The sequence below is a fragment of the Monodelphis domestica genome, chromosome 5 (assembly GCF_027887165.1).
Source record: "Monodelphis domestica isolate mMonDom1 chromosome 5, mMonDom1.pri, whole genome shotgun sequence".
In the NCBI taxonomy this organism is placed as follows: Eukaryota; Metazoa; Chordata; class Mammalia; order Didelphimorphia; family Didelphidae; genus Monodelphis; species Monodelphis domestica.
This window is the reverse complement of record NC_077231.1, coordinates 36,718,158-36,738,134: the sequence shown is the minus strand read 5'-3', so window position 1 is coordinate 36,738,134 and position 19,977 is coordinate 36,718,158. Positions and strand designations below refer to the sequence as shown.

The window sequence follows — 19,977 nt, the reverse complement described above, 5'->3', positions numbered from 1 at the left end:
TAAATAAGGATTAAGAATCTTGTTCTGGACTGCGACCATGAGGCTGCCCAACATCCTGTTTACGGGTACACCAGGGGTTGGAAAGACCACACTCGGTAAAGAACTTGCATCAAGAACAGGACTGAAATACGTTAATGTGGGTGATTTAGCACAAGAAGGACAGTTATATGATGGCTTTGATGAAGAATATGTATGTCCCATTTTGGATGAAGACAGAGTAGTTGATGAGTTAGAAAATAAAATGAAAGAAGGTGGAGTTATCGTTGATTACCATGGCTGTGACTTCTTCCCCGAACGATGGTTTCATATAGTTTTTGTACTTCAAACAGATAATTCTGTATTATATACAAGACTTGAAAGAGGGAATACAGTATAAAGAAACTACAGGACAATGTTCAGTGTGAAATTTTCCAAATTCTTTATGAAGAAGCCATGGCCTCCTACAAGCCTGAAATAGTACACCGGCTGCCCAGCAATGTACCAGAAGAACTAGAGAGTAATTTAGATCAGATAATTAAATGGATTGAGGAGTGGATAAAAGATAATAATTGAACCTTGAGGGGAAAGCATGGATTCTCGAGGCTTTCCACATAATGGTTACAGATTTTCTTGATGATCTCTCCCTCCCTATACAATAGAAATTAAGACAACATACACCGGATTTTACTATCCAAGATTGTGTTGTGGAAGTAACAGGTGGGCAAAATATAAGGTTGAGTTATGGCTGAATTAATTTTTTTTTTCTCCATGAGAAAACTGAAAACCCTGAAATAAATGAATACGGCATTAAGGACTTTTTAAGTTTAGGAAATACCCAGCATTCTCATTTAATTTGGTAAACTACTTAAGAGTAAGTGAATTTGAGAAAATAGGTGAAAATCTTTACTTAACATGTAAAAGAAAATGAAGGTGAAGAACTGCTGCTGACTTAAAAGTAAAAAAAAAAAGTCTAAGAATAAAGCTATAAACATAACATATTAAGGGGCAGCTAGGTGGCACCATGGATGGAGCGCCAGGCCTGGAGTTCAAATCTAGCTTCAGACGCTTCCTTGCTGTGTGACTCTGGGCAAGTCACTTAACCCCAATTGCCTAGCCTTTGCCTTTCTGTCTTGGAGTCTTATTAAGACAGAAAGTAAGGCTTGTTTTTGTTTTTTTGATGACATTAAGTGTTCTTTTAGTGAATTGCTGGGGGTTTTTGTTTTTTTAATCTTGGAAGTTGGGTAAAATTAGGATAGTCACAAAGTAAATGGTGAGATTTTTGAGAAAATAGCATTTAATTTCTTTTTTTTTTTAAGTATAAGAGTTTACTGAGCTCTTTTGCCTATAAAGTCACTGCTGATCCTAGCACTGATATTTGTCTCTTTGGAAGAGTAAGCCAATCACATTTTCCATATGTAAACAGGAAATAGCACCCATGGAAACTGTAAATATTAATTTATTGGTTGACTAATTTCAATCTTGCTAAATTCCATGAAAATTCATGTGATAATGCTTTGCTACCTTATAGGTGGTGGTAATTAGATAAAATTTCAACATATAAAAAAAAAAAAAGAATCTTGTTCTGGTCTAGATGCTTCATACTTATTCAACACTGATTTTATGATTCTCTAACCTAACTTTTCATTTAAATGGTAGCCTCAAAACTAATATTATTATAAAAGATTTAGTCTAAATTAATTCATAGTTGATTGGTAACAGAGCATAATTCTCTTTTTTTTTTCCTCCAGTGTTAGCTCTCATGTTGCCATCATGCCATCACTTGAGCATTTAAACTTGTAAATTTTATAATTTATGAGTCTTTTTCCATAGCAACAAGGACACATTTACTTTTTTATTATTATTTTTTAAAACTCCCTACCTTCTGTCTTGTTTCCAAGACAGAAAAGTTGTAAGGGCTGGGCAACAAGAGTTAAGTAACCTGCCCAGGGTCACACAGCTAGGAAGTGTCTGAAGCAAGATTTGAACCCAAGATCTCCTATCTCTGGGCCTGACTCTCAATCCACTGAGCCATCTAGCTGCCTCTGACAAGGACACATTTAAAAATACAGATTAAAGAGTAAAGTGTTGAATGCAACTATGAAAGTCTTTAATGCAAAACACAACTTAAGTATTTTTAGTTATATTTTTCTTTAAAGACTCCAAGGATTAATGATTCCTTTGCTTTGGGTGTTTCCTTCATTAATCCAAATCAAAGTCTCTTTTATGACTTAGTAGATAGTTGTTTTGAGTTGCTATGGCTACAAAAAATTCATCACCTGGTAGCCAGCCCTCCAAACTTAGCTAGACTCAAAACTTTTCAGGTCTTTAAAACTTGGTATAGGGGGTTGGCTGGGTGGCTCAGTGGATTGAGAGCTAGGCCCAGAGATGGAAGGTCCTGGGTTCAAATTTGACCATAGACACTGCTTAGCTCTGTGACTGTGGGCAAGTCACTTGACTTCCATTGCCTAGCCCACACCACTCTTCTGAAAACTAAGGAATTAAAAAAAAAAAAACTTGGTGTAGGAACTGCCAGAACTTTGTATTGCCCTTGTATGACCTTTGAGAAGCCAAGGTCATCACTACAAGCATCAGATTTTTAGTTTTTTGAAGAAATTAAAGATATTTGTAACACTTGCAAAGAAATCTGAATAAGCAATAGAAAATTGCATGTGTTTTTAAACTCCCTCTCCCCACCAAGTTTCTTCTTTTAAAGTATCCTTGCCCTGCTAAAATGCTAATCCAGGAATTGGCAAACTACTGGCCAAACTGGCCAAACCCAGCATGCTGCCTATTTTGTATGATTCTGAGAGCTAACAATTCTTAATCTCAAAATTCTAATTCATTTCAGAGGAATTACGTTTAAAAAGAAAAATTCTTGTTGGTTTCACCTCCCTTCCCCCAAATATTGATATCCTAGAGATTTATTTTATGGTTTCATGTTTTAAATAGCCCTATCTTTACACCTGTAGAGAGGCAAACATATCTGTGTGAGACAGACTTTTCCCTGTTTTGAGGAGAGTTCAAGTACATGGGATTACATAGGGCAATGGTGTTGTTAAAGTTGTAAGATTAATTTGGAGTGTTGATAATTCTAATGCCACAGTGAAAATTGTATAACTTTCAGTATTTGAGAATGTTAATTTAGGGAATACACAGGTATGACAAAATCACATTTGCTTTTGTCTAAACCTCTTCCTGACCTTTCCAAAAGATCACAGGTTGAAAAGCATTTGTGGCATACCTATTGATGGTATGTCTTAATGTTAATATTTCTCTTTGCAGAACAAAATAAGGCTCTACTGTATACATAGCATTGTATAGTTAGAAAATGTTAGATGATCTGTAATTATGATCTAGTGTAAGAAATAAGACATCCTGGTCCTTGTGATATTCAGATTTTTATCTAAGATAACATTTAAGAAATCAACTCTAAAGTTATGTGAAAGGGAAGAAGCTAAGGGGAAAAATCTGAGACCTTTTTATTATCAAAAAAGAGGTGAATGAGTAAATATTAATAATTATTACTCTATATGACTACTTTTCCAATTTCTACAGAACTTTTACGAGGATAATCCACAAGCTCAGCAGGGACAGACATGCAAGTTTTTACAAATGATAGATATTCTAGAGCAACCTTCAATTTTATAATTAGCAGTTGACTGAATGGTGTAGAGAACTCAAAATACTACTGTGCTTGTTATTTGCTGGTCTTAAAATCCTTCCCTTCCCAAAGATCTGACATATGTATACTATTCTGTGTTCACCTAATTTACTTATAGTTTCCTTTTTTATATTCAGGTCATTCACCTATTCTGAGTTTATCTTGGTGTAGGGTGTGAGATGTTGATCCAACACCAATCTCTCCCATACTACCTTCCAATTTTCCCAGCAATTTTTATCAAATAGTGGATTTTGGTCCCAAAAGCTGGGATCTTTGGGCTTATTCATAGACTGTCTTGCTGAAGTCACTTAACCTAAGTCTAATTCACTGATCCTCCTTTCTGTCTCTCAGCCAGTACCATATTGTCTTGATGACCCCTGCTTTATTGTATACTTTGAGATCTGGTACTGCAAGACCCCTTTCCTTCGCATTTTTTTCATTATTTTCCTGGATGTCCTTGATCTTTTGTTCCTTCAAATGAACCTTGTTAGGGTTTTTTCTAATTCAGAAAAACAGTTTTTTGGTAGTTCGATGGGTATGGCACTAAATAAGTAAATAATTTTGGGTCAGATGGTCCATGAGCAGTTAATGTTTTTTCAATTGTTTAGATCCAGTTTTAATTGTATGGAAAGTGTTTTGTAGTTGTGTTCATATAGTTCCTGTGTTTGTTTTGGCAGATTTTATATTGTGTAGGTTAGTTTTAAATGTACTTTCTCTTTCTAATTCTTGCTGCTGAGATGTGTTGGAGATATGTAGAAATGCTGATGACTTATGTGGTTTATTTTGTATCCTGCTATTTTGCTAAAGTTGTTTATTATTTTGACTAGCTTTTTAGTTGATTCTCTAGGATTCTTTAAGTAGACCATCATATCACCCGCAAAGAGTGATAGTTTGGTCTCTTCATTGCCAATTTTAATACTTTCAATTTTTTTTCTTCTCTAATTGCTACTGCTAGTGTTTCTAGTACAATGTTAAATAATAGAGGTGATAATGGGCATCCTTGTTTCACTCCTGATCTTATTGGGATTGCATCTAGTTTATCCCCATTGCAGATGATGTTTGCTGATGGTTTTAGATATATACTGTTTATTATTTTTTGGAAAGGTCCTTCTATTCCTACACTTTCTAGTGTTTTCAATAGGAATGAGTGTTTTATCAAAGGCTTTTTCTGCATCTATTGAGATAATCATGTGATTTTTGTTGGTTTGCTTTTTGATATGGTCAATTATATGGATGGTTTTCCTAATATTGAACCATCTTTGCATTCCTGGTATAAATCCCACCTGATCATAGTGGATAAACCTTGTGATGACTTGCTGGAGTCTTTTTGCTAGTATTCTATTTAAGATTTTTTGCATCTATGTAGTGTTCTTTCTGTTTTTGACGTGCCTGGCTTTGGAATCAGTACAATATTTGTGTCATAATTTGGTAGAACTCCTTCTTTGCTTACTCTGTCAAATATTTGTATAATATTGGGATTAGTTGTTCTTTGAATGTTTGATAGAATTCACTTGTGAAATCCATCAAGCCCTGGGAATTTTTTTCTTAGAGAGTTCTTTAATAACTTGTTCAATTTCTTTTTCTGATATGGGATTATGTAAGAATTCTATTTCTTTTGTTAATCTAGGCAATTTATATTTTTGTAAATATTCATCTATATGACCTAGATTGCCATATTTGTCGCCATATAATTGGACAAAATAGTTTTTAATGATTACCTTAATTTCTTCTTCATTAGAGGGGAGGTCTCCCTTTTCATCTATGATACTGTTCATTTGGTTTTCTTCTTTCCTTTTTTTAAATTAGAGTGAGCAGTACTTTTTCTATTTTGTTTGTTTTTTCAAAATACCAGCTTCTAGTCTTATTTATTAATTCAATAGTTCTTTCACTTTCGATTTTATTAATTTCTCCCTTAAGTTTTAGGATCTCCAATTTAGTTTTCATCTGGGGGGCGGTAATTTGTTCTCTTTCAAGTTTTTTGACTTGCATCTCTTATTCATTGACCTCTGTCTTCCCTAATTTGTTAATATATGAACTCTAGGATATAAATTTCCCCCTGAGTACTGCTTTGGCTGCATCCCATAGATTTTGAAAGGATATCTCACCATTGTAATTTCCTTCAATGAAATTATTGTTTCTATGATTTATTCTTTAACCAATTTCATAGAATCATATTATTTACTTTCCAATTAATTTTTAATTGGCTCTCCATGTACCCTTACTGATCATTATTTTTATTGCATTATGATCTGAAAAGGTTGCATTTATTATTTCTGCTTTTCTGCATTTGTTTGCCATGTTTTTATGACCTAGTACATGGTCAATCTTTGTGAATGTACCATGTGCTGCTGAAAAGAAGGTGTATTCTTTTTGTCCTTGTTTATTTTTCTCCACATGTCTACTAACTCTAATTTTTCTAAGCTTTCATTCACTTCTCTTACCTCTTTCTTATTTATTTTTTGGTTTGATTTATCTAGTTTGGATAGAGGAAGGTTCAGGTCTCCCACTAGTATAGTTTTTCTGTCTCTTTCATCCTTGAGCTCCTCTAGTTTCTCCTTTAGAAATTTGGATGTATACACCATTTGGTGTATACATATTGAGTACAGGTATTTCCTCATTGTCTATACTGCCTTTTATCAGGATGTAATTACCTTCTCTATCTCTTTTAACTAGATTTATTTCTTTTGGCTTTGTCAGATATCATGATTGCGACTCCTGCCTTCTTTTTATCAGTTGATGCCCAATAGATTTGGCTCCACCCTCTTATTTTCACCCTATGCATATCTACCTTCCTCATGTGTGTTTCTTGCAGACAGCATATGGTAGGGTTTTGGATTCTAATCCACTCTGCTATTACGTTTTATGGGTGAGTTCATTCCATTCACATTCAGAGTTATGATTACTAGCTGTGTATTTCCCAGCATTTTGATTTCTACTCCTGGTCCTGCCTTTTCTTCTTTCACTTTTTCCTTCTACACCAGTTTTTGTTTATAATCAGTCCCACTAGTTCCCACCCTTATTTTACTTCCCTTTCTATCCCCCTCCCTTCTTATTCCCCCCCTTATTTTCCCCTATAGTCTTTTTATAATTCCCCCCCACCCTCTCCCTCCCTTGTACTTCTTCCTTCCCCACCAGTCCATTTTTTTTACCCTTCTACTCCCCTATAGAGCTCAAATCTATTCTCTGCCCCAATGGATTGGATTGTTCTTCCCTCTTTGGGTCAGTTTCAAAGCACATAAGAGCTGAGTATTTCCTATCTCCAACCTCTTTACCCTTCCAGTGTATCGCTATTCTCCCCCCTTCTGCCATGAGCTACTTTGTGACATATCAATTTACCTCCATTTGTTTCTTTTCCCATTTCATGTAGCATTAGCCTTTTTTTTTTAGTTCTGGTTGTGTGTATGTATATATATACACTGTTAGATTTAAAATAGTTTTGAGTGTTAAATAGTTGTAGATAAGAGAGTGGGAGCCACAAACTGATAATTAAAATGTTTTGGGAGCAAGAGAAATATATAACAATTATGACCGCTGAAATATGTTTTCTACTGTGTCTTGGTTTTATATAAATATAAGATGGTCGCCAGGGAATATATTCCCAATTTATGAATATGCCCAAGCCAACTGGGTTTTATAGAGAAATTTAATTTATAATACACTGATTAATCAATAGAAAAAGAGAGAAAGTAAGAAAGGAATAAGAATGAATAAATCAGTCAGTTGGTTTTATCACTTACCCAAGATTTCTCTAGGTAAGGCTTCTCATGCCAACCTCAGGCTCCACCTTCAAGAGAGCCTCCTTTCAAGAAATGTTTCCAGAGAATTCTCCTCCTGACTCCTCCTGAGTTCTCCTTCCACAGCCTCCTTCAAGACCTCTCCAGCAGCTCTCCCTCCAGGACCTCTCTCCTCTCAGCCCTCCTCCAGAGCATCAACCTCCTCAGAGCAAAAAACCTCCAGGATCTCTCTCCTCTCAGACCTCCTTCAGAGCAAAACCTCCTCAGTCCTCCTTCAGAGCAACTTCTCTCAGTCCTCAGACCCCTCTATCTTTAAGCAAACAATCCAAGTTCCCTCTTCTCAGTTCTCACATCTACCAATCACTGTCAATGTCTCCCCTGTGCCAGTGGTGGCTCTAGCTTAACCCAGGACCACCCAGAGGTCTGCCTCCTTTGCACATGTCTGTTGAAGGTCATATTCTCAAATAATTAAATCTTGATCTTTGCTGCAGCCCTTCCTAAATCCTGTTACTCTGAGTAGGGTGGAGATTGTAGTTTCCAAGACCTGGTTCTGTCATTCCAAGTATCTCTATTGTATCAATTCTAAAATCAATCATGACTCAAAGAACTTCCTGTTCTATGCTTAAGCATAGGTCAAAGCCCTTTCCATTGTTTAGCAAAAGGTTTCTGTCCTAAAGTAGTCTTAAGTAGGGAGGAGAAGGATCCTCCCATGCCAAGGAGTTCACATTCCAATAGAGTTCTTACTATCAGTAGAAAATTTTTTCAAGTATGAAATTTCCCAATGGGGAAATTTCCAAATTCATAAGTCTAAGAAATTTTAGGGTTTACAACACACACATACACACATTTATATATATATATACACATATGCATATGTATTTATGCATGCATATATCTCTATACCTATTTATGTCTTGTCCTTTCATCCTATACAGTTTGTCACTGTTCCCTCTAAGTATAATTCTTCTAGCTGCCCAGGTGATAGCAACAGTTTTTAAGCATTACCAATGACCTATTTTCTTATAGGGATACATATTTCAACTTATTGAGTCTCTTAAAAAATTATTTTTGTTGTTTTTTTTGTTTTGTTTTGTTTTTCCCCTCCTTTTTAATTACCTTTTGATGATTCTCTTGAGTTCTGTGAGTGGACATCAAATTTTCTGTTCAGGTCTGGTCTTTTCTTTACAAGTGCTTGGAATTCTTCTATTGTGTTGAATGACCATACTTTCCCCTTTAAGAATATAGTCAGTTTTGATGGGTATTTTATTCTTGGTTGTAGACCTAGTTCCCTTGCTTTCCAGAATATCCTATTCCATGCCTTTTGGTCCTTTGGTGTGGATGCAGCCAGATCCTGAGTTATCCTCACTGTGTTTCCATGGTATCTGAATGGCTTCTTCTTGACAGCTTGTAATATCTTTTCTTTGGTCTGATAGTTTTCGAGTTTGGCTATAACATTCCTGGGTGTTTTGTCAGTTGGGGATTAAATACAGGAGGTAATCTGTGGATTCTTTCAATCTCCACTTTCCCCTCTTGTTCTAGGATATCAGGACAGTTTTCCTGAATAATTTCCGGTAGTATTATGTCCAAGATTTTTCTTTTGTCATGGTCTTCTGGTAAACCTATGATTCTTAAATTGCCTCTTCTCGAACAATTTTCTAAATCATCGGTTTTGTGAATGAGATGCTTCATATTTTCCTCAATTTTTTCATTCTTTTTGTTTTATTTTATTGTTTCCTGCTGCCTTGTGAGGTCACTTAATTCCAATTGTTGTATTCTGGTTCTTAAAGACTGGATTTCATCCCTGGCTTTTTGGTCATCTCTCTCCTTCTGTTCTGATTTTCTTTGGAGGTCGTCTTTCATCCTCTTTACCTCGTCTTTCATCTCCTTTTTCTCATCTTTCATCTTCTTCACCTCATCTTTCATCTCCTTCACCTCATCTTTCATCTCCTTTTCCTCATTTTCCAGCTGGTTGATTTTGGCTTTCAAGACACTATTTTCTCATTTTAGTTCAAGTGCCTCTGTTTCCAGATGACTTGTCTTAATTTTTAAGTTCTTTTCCCAATTGTCTTCAGCCTCTCTTAATTATGTTTTGAGTTCTTCCACAGCCTGTATCCAATTCACTGGGATTTCTGATTTATCTTTTGCTGATCTGTCCCCCTCTGTTCCATTTGCTGAGTAGAAGTTGTCTATTGTAGTTTCTTTCTATTTTTTCTGTTGTTTGCTCAAATTCACCCCTTCTTTACTCTCCGTATTTGTTTGTGGTCTTGCTCCTCTCATTTTTTTTTGTTTGGGGACTTCTGTCAGTCTCCCCTCTTCGAGCTTTAATAGGAGATCTCCCAGTGTAGTCTCTGGTGGAGGTTTGTTGGGGTTTGAGCTTCCCTGTCCTCTGGAGGCTTTTGACTGGATTAAAGTCCAGTAGTCAATGAGGATGGGTGTGGAGCCTGGGCTTCCCTGAGTTTTGAAGACTTTTGATGGGATTAAGTTTAGCTTAGTTGGGCTGGGTGTGCTGTGAGTCCAAAACTTCCTGGAAGGCTGGAGCAAATATAGAGGATCTCCATAGCTCTGGCCAGGCTGATAGATCTATGCTCCCTCTCTAGCTCCTTCCCCCAGTCTGTGTTGGAGACTCTGAACTTATCACAGCTCTAGTTGCAATGTATGCCCTCCAGACCAGCACCTTTGCCCGCCCAGAAGTTCCGCTGGGGTCTGGGAGTCTCAGAGCTCTGGGTGGGAGGTGGGAAGGGTCCTGGGACCTTCCTTCTGTCTTCCCCTTAAACCTGAGTATTCTCGGATTCCGGCTTTTCTGGGGATTTACCTTTTGAATTAAGTTCAGCAGGAGGGTTCATTGGAACTGTCTTATTAAGTTTGATTTTCAGTCATCTGGGAGCATTTAGTTTAGGATTGATTAGGAAGGGTATTCAGAGGTCTGAACTTCTGCTCCTTCTAGGCCGCCATCTTGACTCTGCCTCCTCCAATTTAAATTCTTAAGGAGCTTGCAGCCAATTTCCATTTTTTTGGAAAGTTTTGATGCATTTATTTGTATTTTCTCTTCTACTATTTCCTGGATTTTTCCTCTGTAAAAATTATCCATGGTCAACCCCTTCTTGTTTTTCTTGGTATTGGGAAGTTGTTTCTGGGTACTGTTTGCCATCACTATGGTGGTTTTTCCTTCCCTTTCCAGTCAGAAATCTAAGTGAGGAATGTAGGTTCTCTGTGTATGGAGCTAAGGAGTGCAGTTTTTGCCTGAAGCCACCTCTCTAGTCTCTGCAGCTTTTGCTCTTTGCTGCCCTTCAGTCTGCACTTTTCAGCCTACTGGGATTTCAGGTTTAGTTACTCTCAGGGATAGGTCTTTGATGGTCTTAGTCAACTGCCAAGGACCTAGAGGTGCCCCTTGCTAACTCACAGATTCTAGCGTGTGCTGGCTCTGACTCTGGCTCCATAGGTGGGGTGGGGGAGGATTGATTAGCTCATGTTTTGGTGGAAGCTTTTTCAGCCCCTTATGATGTGGAAATGCCCAAATCCCACATACCTTCAATGCTTCACCCTACTGTAGAGTCCCTTCGTTCATATGAACTTGGTTTTTTTGGCCTTTTGATGTAGTCTATATAGGTAGGTGGTAAGGAGAGGAAGATTCCTGTGTCTAGACTGCCACCATGTTTACTTGTAAGTCTGCATGTATTTTTAATACACGGGAATGTAATTTATTTGGGTCAGTGATTTGAATTCATCAAAGGCATAACTAACTGCTCTTTTTTCTATTTCTTTCCTTGTCTTGGCTATTTCCTCTTCTTAGCTATTTCCTGCCATTTTCTTTGTACCCCCAGCACTTAATATAATGCTTGCCACATAGTATATATTTAACATTTGTTAACTGATTTGTTTGTTCTGATATTACTAGTTCTCCTTGGCAGAAAAAAATACTCAATGCCAAAGATGTCAAAAATCTATAAAAGTATCATTATATCTAGGTAAGTGGTTTAGATTCGAAAGAGAGATTACTGTGGACTGAAATGATTAGGGTTATCTTCTTGGGAGATGTGGGCATTAAGCTAAAGTTTGAAGGAAAGATTTGGTTAAGTGGAAAGAAGGGGGAAGACATTAGGTATTGAGCTAGACATAAGTAAGTCATGTACAGTAAAGTCTGCGTGACGAATCTGAGGATTTCTCAATCAGTTACCATTTATTAAGTACCTTCTATGTGCCAGACATTGTGCTAAGCTTTAGGAATAAAAAGAAGAGTAAAAGGTCATTTGTGCTGGCTAGGAGCTCATATTCAAATGGGAGAGATAGATAGCATGCAAACAACTACATAAGTATAAGATAGATGACCGACAGGATAAATGGGTAATTTCAGAGGGAAGGCCCTAGTAGTGTGGGGTTAAGGGGAGGGAGAGAAGAGATTGAGAATTGGAGCTGAATCTTAAAGGAAAACAGAGGGTACAAGTGAGGAGGAAGATCACTCCAGGCATGAAGAAAGATATGCATGGAGTCAGGTTTCTTGGAATAGCAAGGAACCCAGTATCACTGAGTCATCAGATATGTGGAGCAGGGAGTAAAGTGTAAGATTAGAAAGAAAGGAAGGGGCCATGTTGTAAAGGACCCTGGAAGCTGAACAGATTGTATATTTGATCCTGGACGTAATAGGGAGACACTGGAGTTTATTTAGTAGAGGCGTTGTTGACATGGTCAGACCTGCCCTTTTAGAAAGATCACTTTGGCAGTTGAATGGCAGGTAATCTAGGGTGTGAATGGAGTGAAATAAATGTATTTGAGAGTTGTCAGTACATGAGCAGTAAGGCTTGGCAACAGCTAGCCTGCATGTGAGGAGTGTGGGTGTGAACAGAGGAGTCAGGAATGACACTAAGGTTACAAGCTTGTGAGGATGGTGGTACCCTTTAACAGTGACCAGCACATTTTGAAGAGAGGATTTGGATGAAACACAAGTTCTATTTTAAACATGTGGAGTTTGGATATCTTTGGAACATCCTGTTCGAATTGTACAATAAGTGATTTTAGACTGGAGATGAGGTAAGAAGGTAGTGCTGGATTAATTGACCAAAAGATTGAATTCATGAATGATGATGATGAGATCACCAAGTAAGATAATGTAGAGGGAGAGAAGAAGGGGATCCAAGACAGATTTTTGGAAACACCTCTAGTTAGTTAGCATGACTTGGAGCAAGATCTAGTAAAAGGAGACAATCAGGAGAGAGCAAAGTCATGAAAACCCAACAGAGGTGGTGATCCACAATGTCACAGGCTGTGGGGAGGCCAGTAAGTTTGAAGTTTGAGAAAAGGCCATTATGAGGTCACTGGTAACTGGATAAAGTCATTTCAATTGAGTGATCTTTTTCTGTTTCATTTGAGATTTAGTAACCAAAAATGATTACATTTCTCACAAAGGTAAAATAAAACAAACAAAATTTGGCTAACTTCATTCTTTTCCCATACATTCCCATCTTCTCATATAGGCTATCATTACCACCTGCTCATTCTCTTGAAAAAGTTTCCCTTTCAGCTTCCATTCTTTGCACTGACCCTCCCAGATCAATTTACCCTTCACAGAAGTACTTCAGTAATCTTTCTTATACCTAAATCTCTCCTCCTATCAAAGCCCATCAGTGGTTCTCTGAAGACTATTGAGTAAAGGTCAAATTCCTGTGCCTGGTATCATTCCAGGCCTGAGTGATAACTTTTGAAACAAGACTGCGGAGGGTTTAGAAAAGAGAGAGAGGAGAAGAACTAGAGGCCTGAATGTAGATAACTTCCTCAAGTTTAGCCACAAAAAAAGATGAGAGATCTAGGAAAACAGCTAGTGGGGACAGTCAGGTTAAATGAGAATTTTTTAAGGACGGTGGGGACAGGAGGCATGTTTGTAGGCACCAGGGAAGTAGCCAGGAGAGAGGTCTTTGAAGATTGCTGTGACATTAGAGAAATTGGTGAGGGAAATCTGCTAGAGAATAAAGGCTACAGTGGGATTATATATGTAGAAGTTTTCGCCCTTAGCAAGGAGCAAGGTCATCTGTTCATGTGAGGCAGGGATGAAGGAAGAGACAGGAAGGGAAAGCGAATGATTTGAGATGAGGAGGAAGGAAATTCTTTAAGACTGGCCTCATTTTTTTGAAATATGAGGCAAAGTTTTTACTGAAAGTGTAGAGGTAAAATAAGAGATTGGAGGTATGTAGAGATTTCAGAATAACTAATATGAGAGAGAGAGAGATCAAGGAATTTCAGTTCATGAATGTGAAAGTGGAATATTTGTGGGTTTAGACAAGGTCAAGGGTATGGCCATTTCTGTGGAACTGCAGTGAAATGGAGACATATGTCATGGGAATTGAATAGATTCACTTGAGTTGTTTGAGGAGGTATGAATGTTGGAGTTCCCTAGTGTGAAAACTGGAGTTGGAGTGGACAAAGCTGAGCCAAGAGCTGAACTCATTAAGAAAGAGTGTCTTGGGGATTAATAATAGATAATCGTTTCTAAAATCTTGATTGTGTGGTAAATTTAGAATGCATGAACTTCTAAGGAGGAAGAGTTTGGGAGTGATGATGGAAGAAAGAATTTTTAAGTAAGTGTGGATAGCAAGAAATTCTTGAAGTGGAGTGACATTTGTTGGAATAGAACTGAGGGGAATAAGGAAGCAGCAGAGCAGAGATATTTTGAAAAATTGCAGTAGATAAGTTTTGGAAAGATAGATTAACCATTAGATGTCTGGCTAAGAGATTTGGACTTTAAAAGCCTATCAGCTTTTGGGAGCCTGAGCATTTTGACTTGTTGAAAATAATGTTTTAAAAAGATTAAGTAGTGTAAACCTTAAAATTCCTTAGACTTATAAATGTTGGAAATTTCACCATTGGGATATTTCATACTTGGAAAATTTCTTACTGATAGTCTATTGGAATGGGAACCCCATTGGCATGGGAGGTTCCTTCTCTTCCCTTCTTAAGATTACTTTAGGACAGAAACCTTTTGCTGAACAATGGAAAGGACTTTGACCTGTGCTTAAGCATAGAACAGGAATTTCTTTGAGTCATGATTGATTTTAGAATTGATACAATGGAGGTACTTGGAATCAATCTCCACCCTACTCAGTCCTAACAGGATTGAGTAAGGGCTGCAGCCTAGATCAAAATTTAATTATTCCAATCTCTACCCTACTCAGGTTAACAGGATTTAGAAAGGGCTGTAGCAAAGGAGCAAAGATTTAATCATTTGAAAATATGACCTTCAACAGACATGTGCAAAGCTTCTGGGCGGTCCTGGGTTAAGCTAGAGCCTCCATTGGCACAGGGAAATTGATGGACAGTGATTGGTAGAGGTGAGAACTGAGGGGAGGCAACTTGGATGGTTTCCTTAAAGATCAGGGGAGTCTAGGGTCTCGAGGTGGTTGAGGAGTTGATCGGAGTGGTGGCAGTGGACTCTGAGAAGCTTGCTCTGAAGGAAGCTGAAGGTGGGGGCCCCTGAGACTGTTTCTCCATTTTTGTCACGTGAGTAATAGGGACTGATCTCTTTTCTTTGCCCCAGCTATCTAAGGGCTTGGGCCTTTTGGCCCAGCCTAAACAGAAGGGGGTATTTAAGCCCTATTCCTTTCTCTCCCTTTTTCTCTCTCTCTATCTCTAATTCCTTTCTTCCTCCTATTGTAATTAAACTCCATAAAAGATTGACTGCAAACTTGAGTTTTCATTTAGGAATTACATAGCTGAATTCCTTGGCGACCTTAAATTAATATATATCAGTCTTTTAAAGTGATTCCCTTGTCACAGTAGCCAGTGATATGGACTTGAGACAGGACAACCATTTATAGTTGAGGGCCCTTCATGACAGTGTGGTTCCAGTTGAAATAAAGAATGATTAGGAAATAAAAAACAGTGGAAACAGGTGAGTCAAAGATGACTTGTATTTTGTTTACAGGTGATAAGGAGTACAAAAAGGAGCTGAAATCATTAGGTTCCATTTGATAGTGATGCATTGACTGGATTTGATCAGTGAGCAGTTGCAAAAACATGACTGGAGTTTCAGTGAAAAGACAGGACTGAAGATATAGATCTGGAAGTAATTAGCATAAAATGATTGTTCAAAACACTAAAATACCACATTGAGCTAGAGAAACAAAAGACCAACGAGATTTTAAGGAACTTTTAACCTGAAAAATGAGACTTAGTAGGAACAAATATTTTAAAGATTGCTGAGTAGCAGAGGGATTATAGACATCCTGTTCAGTCTCAGAGGACAGAATTAACACCATTGGATGAAAGTTACAAGCAAACACACTTTGGTTCAAAGTATAGAAAATCTTTCTAAAAATGAACTAACTGTTCAAAAGTCCAGTGGATTATTTTGGGTATTAGTAGCAAGACTATTATTTATCAATCACGTGTAACAGAAGATGTTTAAATGGAGGCTCCTTAACCAGTTGTTTGGGATATTGAAGATGTGATTCATTATTTGGGTAAGGGATGGAATAGATAACCTCTTTCTTTCCAATTCAGGCCTTATATGATTTCACAACCACCTTAATTTCAGGCTAGAGAGGAAAAAGCTATAACAAATAAAAATAAGAACAGTAGTGGTTTAGAGAGGGACAAGAAGCCCAAGCCTAATATTTGCTTACTAATATCTAATAGTCTAATGTCTGCTGACCTCATTAAAAATGTTATTATGAATTTAATTTACCTCTTCAGAACCATACCAATCAAACTATCTAAAAATTATTTCCTAGAACTAGAAAAAGCAATAGAATTCATCTGGAAGAACAAAAAGTCAAGAAAATCAAGAGAATTAATGAAAAAAATATGAAGGAAGTAGGCCCAGCTACACCAGATCTCAAACTATATTGTAAAGTAGTAAAAATCAAAACAGTTTGGCTAAGAAATAGAGTGGATTAATGGAATAGGTTAGGAAATCATCACACAGTAGTTAATGACCATAGTAGTGTTGGATAAACCCAAAGATCAAAGCTCTTGGGAGAAGAACTCACTATTTGACAAAAACTGCTAAGAAAACTGGAAAACAATATGGCAGAAATTAGGCATTGATTAACATGTCACACCATACACCAAAATAACATCAAAATGGATACTTGACCTAGAAATAAAAGGGCATTCCATAATCAAATTAGAAGAGCATGGAAAACTTTACCTATCAGGCTTTTGAATAAGAGCAGAATTTCTGATCAAGCAGGGCATAGAGAACATTACTAAAAAAGTTCATAATTTTGGTTACATTAAATTGAAAAGTTTCTGCACAAACAAAACCAATACACCCAAGATTAGAAGGAAAACAAGTTGGGAAGACATTGTTATAGCAAATGTCCCTAACACAGGCTCAATTTCTCAAGTACATAGAAAACTAAGCCAAATAAGAATATGAAGCATTCCCCAATTGATAAATGGTTAAAAGATTGAACAGATAAAGAAATTAAAACTGTAGTCATACGAAGAAATTCTCCAAATAATTTTTATTAGAATTAAAACAACTCTGAGATATCACCTCACACTTATCAGATTGGCTAATATTACCAAAAAGGAAAATGATAAATGATGGAAGGGAAAAGACAAAATTAGGACACTAATAAACTGTTGGTAGAATTGTGAATTGATACAATTATTCTAGAAAGCAATATGGAATCATGCCCAAAGGGCCATAAAACATTTAATCAAGCAATACCACTACTTTGTCTCTATCCAAAGAGATCTAAGATAAGAGGAAAGGACCTACTTATAAAAAAAAGTTTTGTTTTGTTTTTTAGCAGCCCTTTTGGGGATGGGAATGGGAAACTGACTGGGTGTCCATCAATTGGGGAATGACTGAACAAGCTGTGCGATATGCTTGTAATGGAAAACTATTGTGCCATAAGAAATGATGAACAGGATAAGTTCATGATACAAACATTCTGGAGGGCAATTTGGAACTATGCCCGAATGGCTATAAAACTGTGCATTTCCTTTGATCCTGTAATACCACTACTGAGTCTGTATCCCAAAAGGATTATAAAAAAAGGGGGAAGGATGAAACAAAAATATAGAAGCTCTTTTTGTGATGGTAAAAAATTGGAAATTATGGGGATGTTCATCAGTTGGGGAATGACTGAACAAATTGTGGCATATATTGGTGATGGAATATCATTGTGCTAAAAGAAATGAGAAACAAAATGGTATCAGAAAAAGCTGGAAACATCTACATGAATTGAAACAGTAGGATAATCAGAACTGGGAGAACTTTGTACACAATACCAGCAATATTGTACGATGATCCAGAAAGACTTAGCTACCCTCAGCAATACAGTGATCTGGGACAATTTTGAAGGGCTCATGACAAAGAATGCTATCCACCTCCTAGGAAAGAACTGTTGGGGTGAGATGCAGATGAAAGATTATGATCCTTTCACATTCGTTTATTTATGGTTTTATTTTTGGGGTATGGTTTTATGAGTATTCTTTTACAGAAGTGACCAATATGGAAGTATGTTTGGCTTGATAATAATACATAATCCAGGTCAAATTGTTTACCAAATATGAAAGGAGGGAGGGAAGGGACAGAGAAAGACAATTAGGATCTTCAGAAAACATTGAAAATTGTTATTGCATGTAATTGGGAAAATAAAATATCTTTGAATAAAATTTTTTTTAGAACAGGATGACATGTTCAAGGGACATGAATAGGCAGTTTCCACATGATGAAATCAAAACTGTCAATAAGCACATGAAAAAGTGTTCTAAATCCTTCGTGATTAGAGAAATGGAAATTAAAACAATGCTGAGGTACCACCTCACACCTAGCTGACTGACCAGTATGGCAGCAAAGGAAAGTAATAAATGTTGGAGGGGATGCAGCAAAATTAGGACACTAATACCCTGCTGGTGGAGTTGTGAATTGTTCCAACCATTCTGGAGGGCAATTTGGAATTATGCACAAAGGGCTTTAAAAGACTGCCTATTCCTTTGATCAAGCCATACCACTGCTGGGTTTGTACCCCCAAAGAGATAGTAAGGGAAAAGACTTGTACAAAAATATTCATAAGCCGCGCTCTTTGTGGTGGCAGAAAATTGGAAAATGGGGGGTGTTCCTTGATTGGGAAATGGCTGAACAAATTGTGGTATCTGTTGGTGATGGAATACTGTTGTGCTAAAAGAAATGATGAACTGGAGGAATTCCATGGGAACTGGAAAGACTTCCAAGAACTGATGCCGAGTGAAATGAACAGAACCAGGAGAACATTGTACACAGAGACTGATACACTATGACACAATTGAATGCAATTGACTTTGCTACTAGCAGCAGTACAGTGACCGAAAGCAATTATGAGAAACTATCCACATCCAGAGAAAGAATTGTGGGAGCAGAAATGCAGAAGAAAAATATATGATTGATCACGTGGTTCAGTGGGGATATGATTGGGGTTTTGATGTTAAAAGATCACTCTACTGTAAATATGAATAACATGGGAATGGGTTTTGAGCAATGATACATGTATAACCAAGTGGACCTGCTTGTCAGCTCTGGGATGGGGGACGGAAGAGGAGGTGGGAAAAATCATGAATCATGGAACCATTGAAAAATATTCTAAATAAATTTTAAAAAAATAAATAAAACAGGATGAGTTCAGAAAAACCTGGAAAGACTTGCATGAAGTGATACAAAGTGAAGTGAGTAGAATCAGGAGAATGTTATAAGCAGTAGTGGAAATATTGTACATTGATCAATTGGGAAGGGCTGTGAAGTATCATCAAAACAAAGTTACAAGATAACATCAAGGGACTCAGATTTTTTTTAAAAAATGCTATCCAGAGCCAAAGTAGGAATTGTTGGAATCTAATTGCCGATCAAAGCATGCCGTCCCTCACTTTATTTCCTTTGTGAATTTTTTATTATATATGTGATAAGTGTCTTCAGTCACAACATGAGGAATATGGAAATATGTATTGCATGAAAGCACTGATACAGCCTATATCAGACTATTTACTTCCTTGAGAAGGGCAGAGAGGGAGAGAGTCTGAACCAAAAAAGTCAGAAAATTATTATCAAAAATTGTTTCTACATGTAATTGAAAAAAGAGAATGTTCAATTAAAAAAAGAGAAAAGTTTTAATATATTTAAATGTTTATTGAATTGAGAAAAGTTATAAGTTGTTTACTTTTAGTACCAAGTCTAATTTGAAAATAAAAATAATTTCTAATATGCTAAGATCCCAAAACAAAAAACTTAAAAACCTTTAGATTGGAAATAAAATATGTTTGACTATTAAATAACATATGCAACCTAATTACCTTATCAAATTTTATGTAATTTTAGCAATTTGGTTTTTTTAATGTGAACTTTTTTTTTAGTTCTTAACTACTTTATAATTATGCCTTTGAGCTATTTTCACATTTTGTTCATTGCATTTGTATTGGAAAATTGTTTGCTTGCTTGCCACATTAAAATTTGACGCAATTGTTTTGAAGCATCTCATACCATATGCCAAGGTAAATTCAAAATGGATACGTGATTTAGAAATAATGGGAGATACCATAAGAAAATTATGGGAGGACAGAATATTTACCTGTCAGAACAATGGATAAGTGAAGGATTTATGACCAGATAAGACATAGAGAACATTACGAGAT

The 19,977-nt window shown here is 36.8% G+C and overlaps 1 protein-coding gene and 1 pseudogene across 7 annotated transcripts in view; both read left to right on the top strand.

Moving 5' to 3' along the window:
• SPATS2 (spermatogenesis associated serine rich 2) overlaps window positions 1-19,977 on the top strand; it is a 173,469-nt gene that overhangs the window by 96,948 nt on the left and 56,544 nt on the right. The gene's annotated exons all lie outside the window — the stretch shown is intronic.
• On the top strand, window positions 23-811 carry LOC100014348 (adenylate kinase isoenzyme 6-like; annotated as a pseudogene).